Genomic DNA, 8,916 nt, shown 5'->3' with positions numbered 1-8,916 from the left:
GTAACCTGAGCCAGGGTGCTCTGAGTCTCTGGGCTTCACCTGTCAGTGGTGGCTGATGAGGTTTAGAGAAGTCCTGTGTGCCAAACACTTAGCCAGTCCCCTGATCTTAGTGAGTACCTCTCAAATTATCGTTGGTTCTGGGAAGAGGGTTCACATGGGTCCTTTCCCCACCGGCTTCTAGGATGGGGTCTTGAAATGCAATCATCTTGAGCAGCTTTTCATTTTAATTTGGAGAGAAACTAGAAAAAACATCTGCAGTCAGGGCAATGGAATAAGAATTGATGTTCTGGGCCCCACCCTAAGAAGTAGGCTGAAGGGAAAGTAATAGTAGCTGAGCTTTGCAGGCATTGACTCATTTTATTGTCCTAACAATCCTGTGAACTAGGTTATCCATTTTACAGATGAGAAAATTGAGGCTCAGAGAGTTCCTCAGAGAGAACATGGCAAAGACAAGATTTGAACCCAGGCCACTGGATGGCTAAGTAATTATCCCTTTGCTGCTGTGAGAGTCCTGGTTTTATTTAAAGACCCATGCCTCTCCATGTGGCACAGGAAACTGTGACCCACCCACAGCTCTGAAGAAAATCCAAATTGGTCTCAGACAATTTATCTGATCCCATTTCCCTTGCCAGAGATTGGTTAAATCATGGGCATGGGACCCAGTTATAGCTAACGATACGTGAACTAAAGGCTGCAGTGGGCTTTGGGGAAAGGTTTCTTGTTCTCCATGCACTGGCTATTGTGTCTGGATGTGTTAGCTGGAGCACTGGCAGCCATTTTGTGATCAGGAAGGAATTTGAGATGAGAACAAAGTTGAGGATGAGAAACAAAAAACATGGAAAGAAACTGGGGGTCCATAACAATGGCACTTAATGAATCAAACTCAGAACTACTTCCTCTTCTTGATTTCTTTTCTTTTTTTTTTTTAGTGGTTTTTTTTTCCATTTATTTTTATTAGTTGGAGGCTAATTAGTTTACAATATTGTAGTGGTTTTTGTCATACATTGACATGAATCAGCCATGGATTTACATGTATTCCTCATCCCGATCCCCCCTCCCACCTCCCTCTCCACCCGATTCCTCTGGGTCTTCCCAGTGCACCAGGCCCGAGCACTTGTCTCATGCATCCAGCCTGGGCTGGTGATCTGTTTCACCCTTGATAATATACATGTTTCGATGTTGTTCTCTCAAAACATCCCACCCTCGCCTTCTCCCACAGAGTCCAAAAGTCTGTTCTGTACATCTGTGTCTCTTCTTCTGTTTTGCATATAGGGTTATTGTTACCATCTTTCTAAATTCCATATATATGTGTTAGTATACTGTATTGGTCTTTATCTTTCTGGCTTACTTCACTCTGTATAACAGGCTCCAGTTTCATCCATCTCATTAGAACTGATTCAAATGAATTCTTTTTAATGGCTGAGTAATATTCCATGGTGTATATGTACCACAGCTTCCTTATCCATTCATCTGCTGATGGGCATCTAGGTTGCTTCCATGTCCTGGCTATTATAAACAGTGCTGCGATGAACATTGGGGTGCACGTGTCTCTTTCAGATCTGGTTTCCTCAGTGTGTATGCCCAGAAGTGGGATTGCTGGGTCATATGGCAGTTCTATTTCCAGTTTTTTAAGAAATCTCCACACTGTTTTCCATAGTGGCTGTACTAGTTTGCATTCCCACCAACAGTGTAAGAGGGTTCCCTTTTCTCCACACCCTCTCCAGCATTTATTGCTTGTAGACTTTTGGATAGCAGCCATCCTGACTGGCGTGTAATGGTACCTCATTGTGGTTTTGATTTGCATTTCTCTGATAATGAGTGATGTTGAGCATCTTTTCATGTGTTTGTTAGTCATCTGTATGTCTTCTTTGGAGAAATGTCTGTTTAGTTCTTTGGCCCATTTTTTGATTGGGTCATTTATTTTCTGGAATGGAGCTGCAGGAGTTTGAGATTAATCCTTTGTCTGTTGCTTCGTTTTACTATTATTTTCTCCCATTCTGAGGGCTGTCTTTTCACCTTGCTTATAGTTTCCTTTGTTGTGCAAAAGCTTTTAAGTTTCATTAGGTCCCATTTGTTTATTTTTGCTTTTATTTCCAATATTCTGGGAGGTGGGTCATAGAGGATCCTGCTGTGATTTATGTCGGAGAGTGTTTTGCCTATGTTCTCCTCTAGGAGTTTTACAGTTTCTGGTCTTACATTTAGATCTTTAATCCATTTTGAGTTTATTTTTGTGTATGGTGTTAGAAAGTGTTCTAGTTTCATTCTTTTACAAGTGGTTGACCAATTTTCCCAGCACCACTTGTTAAAGAGATTGTCTTTTTTCCATTGTATATCCTTGCCTCCTTTGTTGAAGATAAGGTGTCCATAGGTTCGTGGATTTATCTCTGGGCTTTCTATTCTGTTCCATTGATCTATATTTCTGTCTTTGTGCCAGTACCATACTGTCTTGATGACTATGGCTTTGTAGTATAGGCTGCTCTTCCTGATTTCTTGCACTGTGAAATAACAAATGATCTCGTTGTTCAAGATGATTTGTGCTAGGATTTGTTAATTAGTGATAATGCATGTGAGCTCAGTCACGTCTGACTCTTTGCAACCCTATGGATTGTAGCTCGCCAGGCTTCTCTGTCCATGGGATTCTCCAGGCAAGAATACTGGAAGGGGCTGCCATTTTCTCCTTTAGGGGATCTTCCCAACCCAGGGATCAAACCCAAGTCTCCTGAATCTCCTTGCACTGGCAGACAGATTCTTTACCACTGAGCCACGTGGGAAGCCTGGGATTTGTTACTTGGCTGTAATGGATATAACTGAATGACGGTCAGTTTCTTACAGACAGAAATGTTCTCCTGTCTTGGTTACTGCTTTATCATCAGTACCTGGAACAAAATAGGTGCTCAATTAATATTTGCTGACTAATTGGTGAAGCAGAGTGTCTGGAGCATCCAAATGCTGGTTCAAATAGTAAACACAGCAAAAGTCAGCATCCTGAAAGCGTGATGACTGTAGGCTCTGCTGTCTGACAGACCTGGTTCAAGGCCAGTGCTCTACTCTTAAGCCGTGTGATCTTGGGCTGATGATCACACCTTTGCTTTCTTGTGCATAAGATGGAAGTGATAGGCAGAATAATGACCTCCTCAAGGATGTCCACATCCTAATCCGTGGAACCTGTGAATATGTGACTTTACATGACAAAGGGACTTCACCTGTGATTCAGTTAAGGACCCTGAGAGGGAGAGATCATCTTGGATTATCCAGGTGGCCCCGTGTAATCACAAGGACTCCTGTAAGAGAGAGGTGGTAGGGTGAGGGTCAGTGAAGCAGATGTGATGGAGAAGCAGAGGTTGGAGTGATGCAGGATCATCAATTTCTAAAAGCTGCTAAAGGCAGGGAAACAGATTCTTCTCAAAGCCTCCAACCTTGCAGACACCTTGATTTTGTAACTCTCTGTAAGACTCATTTTTGGACTTTTGATGTCCAGAAGGATAAAGTAATAAGTTTATGTTGTTTCAAGCCCCTAAGTTGGTGGCAATTCATTATAGCAGCGACAAGGAGATTTATACCAAGTAGCTGATAATTGCATTTACCTCCAAGGATCCTTGCACAGATTCAGGAAGTTCAAGAGTAAACTTGCAATCAGCTCTAGCCATTATTAACCAGTCCCAGCAGTAGTCATGCCTCTGACAGGAAGTCAATCCTGATTCCTCCAGCTCACACCCACCTCTTCTCTTCTTGATAACCAATAATAATGCTTGACATTTCTGTGGTTCTAACACTATGCTAAAAGCCTTTATATCAGTATCTCATTTAATTCTCAGTTCCAAGAGGAAAGGGCTTTTCACTCCAACAGGAAAGGGCTTGTATGATACCCGTTTCACAGAGAAAGAAACTAAGGCATGCAGAAGATAAGAAGGAGCATGAGATGGAATGGGAGGAGGCTTGATCCACCTACATTGCACACCCTTCACCAGCTTGACTTAGACACTGATGGCCTTGAGAACAAGATGGGCCTTGTAGCCTTGGTGTAAGCCTTTCCATAAATAACTTCAAAGGAATTGCAGGGAGCATAAACTGAAATTTTTTCTCCATGCAGCTGCCAAAGCAAACTGTTTTACAGGTACAAAGGGGCTCCACTCCCTTCACCTGGCCCAGACTTGTCTCTGCACCCAGCCTTGCAGGTCTCCTCTCTGCACTGGGATGCTGGGGGTGGGGGGATGGGTGGTTTACATCCTGCCTGCTGAACCTCCCAGACATCTGTTTCCTCCTCTCCACTTCGCTGCCCCTGACCTGACACATCATTTCTCACTGCAAGGCCTCCCACCTCGTGCTGCTCAAAGGGAGAGCTGTTCTGAAACCTGACCCAGACCTGACCACAGTCCCACTGAAAACCCTCCTGGGTCTCCCCAGTGCTTACAGGGGGAAGTCTGGACTCCTTGTGTGGCCATTCGGATTTGCCAAGGCCATTCAGATTTGCCAGGCTCATCCAGTCTACCTCAGGACCTTTGCACTTGCTGTTTTCTCTGCCTGAAATGCCTTTTCCAGGGATATCCTTGTGGCTGGCTCTCTCCCTTCACTCAAAGGGGCCTTCCCAGGGACTTACTTCCCTGATGGTCCAGGGGCTGAGATTTCATGCTCCCAGTGCAGGGGCCCATGTTCAACCCCTGGTCAGAGAACTAGACCCCACATGCACAACTAAGAGTTTGCACACCACAACTCAAGATCCTGCATCCTGAAACTAAGAGGTTCCGCATGCCACAACTAAAGAATCGCATGCTGCAATGAAGATCGAAGATCCCACGTGCCACAATTAAGACCCAGTGCAGCCAAATACATTTTTTAAATATTTAGAAATAAATATTAAATAAATACTAAATTTTATTAAATTAAATGTTAAAATGTATTTAATTAAATAAATATTAACTAAACATTGAAAAAAGAGGTCTTCCCTGACCTCCCTGTATCACCTTCTGCTTTATTCTTCTTCCTTCAATACTAGCTGGCATTACAACATGCCATTATATATATTTTAAAATAATTTTATTTATTCATTTTTGCCTGTGTTGGATCTTCGTGCTTGGGCTGGGTCTCTGTTGCTGTGTGGGCTTTTTTCCAGTGGTGGTGAGCTGGGGCTACTCTCTAGTTGCGGTGTGCGGGCTTCTCGGGTTGCGCTGGCTTCTCTTGTTGTGGAGCATGGGCTCTAGGGCTCACAGGCTTCAGTAGCTGTTATACGTGGGCTTAGTAGTTGCCGCTCTCAGGCTCTAGAGTAGCTGATCTGCAGCATGTGGGATCCTCCCAGTTCAGGGATCGAACCCATGCCTCCCGCACTGGCAGAACTTGCCATCGTATAGGGATTTGTTTCTTTGTCTGATGCCGCTCACCAGAAAATAGTCCCTGTGAAATTAGGAAGTGTGTCTCAGGTCCCTAGGTGATAAACATGAGGAGGAAACTTAAGCAGGAGAGGAGGACTGGGAGCTTTGGAGGGGGGCTTGTTTTTTAAAAAAAGGGCCTCCCTGGTGGCTCAGCCGGTAAAGAATCCGTCTGCAATGCAGGAGAACTGGGTTTGATCCCTGGGTCAGGAAGATCCCCTGGAGAAGGGAATGGCAACCCACTCCAGTATTCTTGCCTGGAGAATCCCATGGACAGAGGCAGGCTACAACCCACAGGGTTGCAAAGAGTTGGACATGACTGAAGTGATTTAGCATGCCCAAGGAAGATAACATTTTATCAAAGACATGTAAAAGATGAGACAACAAGTCATGGCCATCTGGGGAAAAGCATTCCAAGTAAAGGGAACGGTCAGTGCAAAGGTCCTGAGGCAGCATCATGGACGTGTTTGAGGAGGCCAGTGCGGTGGAGCAGAGTTTGAGAGGGGGAGACTCACCAGGATGGGCTTCCCAGGCTCTTTCCCTCCCCTGCTGCTGTCCCTCTTGCTTTTCTTGCCTCTTCAACATTGTCTAGTAAAATGGATTGTTCTGGCATGGCAGGTGCAATGACAATGATGATTCCTACCCACCAGATTCTGGGTAATGTTCTAATGAACAGGGGACCATGGTGCGGACAGTGAGCAGCCATATTTTTGGGTATGGGGATATCAATCCTGCACCCCCATTCCATCACTGGTATGAATGTCTCCTGTAAATAGTGGGAACTACAGTCAAAGCAAGGAGCCAACTGGGTCTTGTGGGACGGTACAAGGAAGGCTCCAGAGTCAGATGGAGCTGGGCTTAAATGTGAATTGCTTCCCATTGATGACTTTGGGCTGGTGATTTACCACTCTGAACCTTAGTTTCCTCAGCTGTGCCTTAGTTTTCTCATCTGTATAGTGGGAATGGTAGCAGTCCCAATCTTACCAGGTTCTTGGGAGGCTCAGTGAAATACCGTGAACAGTTGATGCTTATAACACTATGTACCAGACACTGCCTGATCTATGCACATTAATTTGTTTAATTCTCACAGTCATCCTGGGAGGGAGGGTCTGTTACTGTTCCCCATCTTACAGATTAGGAAGCAAGTTGAATCACTCGCTCATGATTACTGTTCTGAGAGCATGTTCTTAAGTCCGATTTGTTTGTAAGTACGACAAAGTTAGCCTAGGTACCCGACTAACACAATCAGTTGTAGACAATGTACTGTAATAGGTTTCTAATACTTTTCACACAAAGAATAGGTACATAAAAAACAAACACAAAAAATAAAGAGAACAGAGGGGTGGGATGGGGTGGGGGGTGGGAGGTGGGAGGGAAGTTGAAGAGGGAGGGGACATATGTATACCTATGGCTGAATCATGTTGTTGTAGGGCAGAAATCAACACAATATTGTAAAGCAATTATCCTTCAATTAAAAATAAATAATTTTTTTTAAAAAGAAAAATAGTTTTAAAAGTATTTATTTATTTTTCGCTGTGCTGGGCTTTTGTTGCTGTATGTGGGCTTTCTTTAGTTTTGATAAGTGGGGGCTACTCTCTTTTGTGGTGGGAATCAGTAGTTATGCAACTGGGGCTTGGTTGCTCCACAGCATTTGGGATCTTCCCGGACTAGGGATCGAACCGGTGTCTTCTGCATTGGCAGACAGATTCTTAACCTCTGGACCAGCAGAGAAGTCTAGCATTTTTAAGCTTACAGCACAGGACCTTGAAAAGTACGGCAGTACAACAGCTGGTACACACATTTGCATCTTTGAAAGTTCAAAACCTGAAGGCTCGTATGTAGGGGACTTACTGTATTCCTTCTTCCTTTGCTTGTTTGTTTTCTGAGTCCCTAAATCTTGCACAGAAGTCAGGGTGGTGAGCTGCCTATGTCGTTGAGGCAGAGCTTCCAGACAGGACACTCAGAGACACGCGGCAGAGCTGGGCTGCCAGGGAGCTCTGTCCCCTGTCCCAGGCAGGAAGCCGCCCTCTGAGTGAGGTGCTGCCCCCAGATGCCACTTCCAGAACCTGCGCCCCTGCTGCAGTGCACCCAGCTCAGTGGCCAGACCCTCTCTGTACCCCATGAACTCTGTTCTGAATTCTAATGCTACCTACGGATTGCCGGAACCAGGACCCACACAGAACCCTCACTGCAAGGGAGTCTGGGAAGCATGTGCGTGCGTCCATGCTAAGCCACTTCAGTTATGTCCAACTCTTTGCCGCCCTGTGGACTATAGCCTGCTAAGCTCCTCTGACCATGGGATTCTTCAGGCAAAAATACTGGAGTAGGTTGCTATGCCCTCCTCCAGAGGATCTTCTGGACCCAGGGATTGAACCCACTTCTCTTGCATCTTCTGCATTGGCAGTTGGATTCTTTACCACTAGCATTGCCTGAGAAGCCCCTGGAAAGCATACTTGTTGGCTTATGCCATCCAGAAGACATGCCAGGAGGAGGGAGGGATGAACACTGCCCTGCTAGGAAGCTCTATGTGAGCTGGATCCTGGGCCCAGTCTATTAAATGTTTGTTGAGTGACTTAATGAGGTGTAAGAGTTGGAAGCTGAACCCAGAGTTGTCTGATTCAAAGCTGTGGATCCTTTCCATCTCAACCTGCTCTAGCCTGTTACATGGACCGCCCCCCGGGATTGCAGAACTCTGTACCCTTTGCACAAACAGTGCTGGGCCTTCAGTGCTGGGCCCTCCTGAGGGTGCTGAGAGGCCTGGAGGGCCTTTCTCAGTCAGCTGAACCCATCACATTGATATTTTTAAAATGAGAATTATTATTCATTTTGTTGGGTAAAAGCCAGAGGGGACACAGGAGGGACACACAAGATTGTGAGCCTCGCCAGCTGTGGACAGGCCTCTGGGTTCTGATCTTGCTTTGACCAGGGGCCTGTGCTCTGGGCCCATACGTGGGGCTGTTCAGGCCAGGGCTGCGCTGAGAACCACGTGTGGTAACCACTGCAATGTAGATTCTTATACTGTCCGGACATCCGTGTCGTCGCCACCCTGGGAAGGCTGGGGCTTTTGCTTGGCTTCCCAGGCCCAACCAGGAGGTCAGGCCACCCAGGGGCTAATTCCTAACATTCTCTGGGAGGCTGAAAAACAGCAAATGTGGTGCAAAGATGCCGGAAAGGAGACCTCCTTGAATCTCAAGAAAAAAAAAATCCAGAAGCGCAAGCGGGGATGTCCAAAACCAGATGTCCAAACTAAAAAAAAAAAAAAAAAAAGAAAGGAAAAAAAAAAGAAAAGAAAGAACTTTCATTATGCAACTTTAAACAGTCCACAGGGGATGTGGTCAAAGCAAATGCCCCCCCATCCCCCACCTCCGCCTCTGAACCCCAATTCCCAGGCATCCCTCCTCCACCCAGAAGCAACTCCTGGTATCAATCTCTCATGTGTCCTGTTAACCACTCCAAGCTCCTAGGACATCCCTTCATCCTCACTGCCCACTCGTTCATTCTTCTACTGGCCTCACTCTTGTTCTTTAAATATTGCGGGCACATTCCCACCCTA

Source organism: Cervus canadensis, chromosome 1, assembly GCF_019320065.1.
Source record: "Cervus canadensis isolate Bull #8, Minnesota chromosome 1, ASM1932006v1, whole genome shotgun sequence".
NCBI classification, from domain to species: domain Eukaryota; kingdom Metazoa; phylum Chordata; class Mammalia; order Artiodactyla; family Cervidae; genus Cervus; species Cervus canadensis.
The sequence above is the reverse complement of the archived record's forward strand: the minus strand, read 5'-3'. Positions refer to the sequence as shown.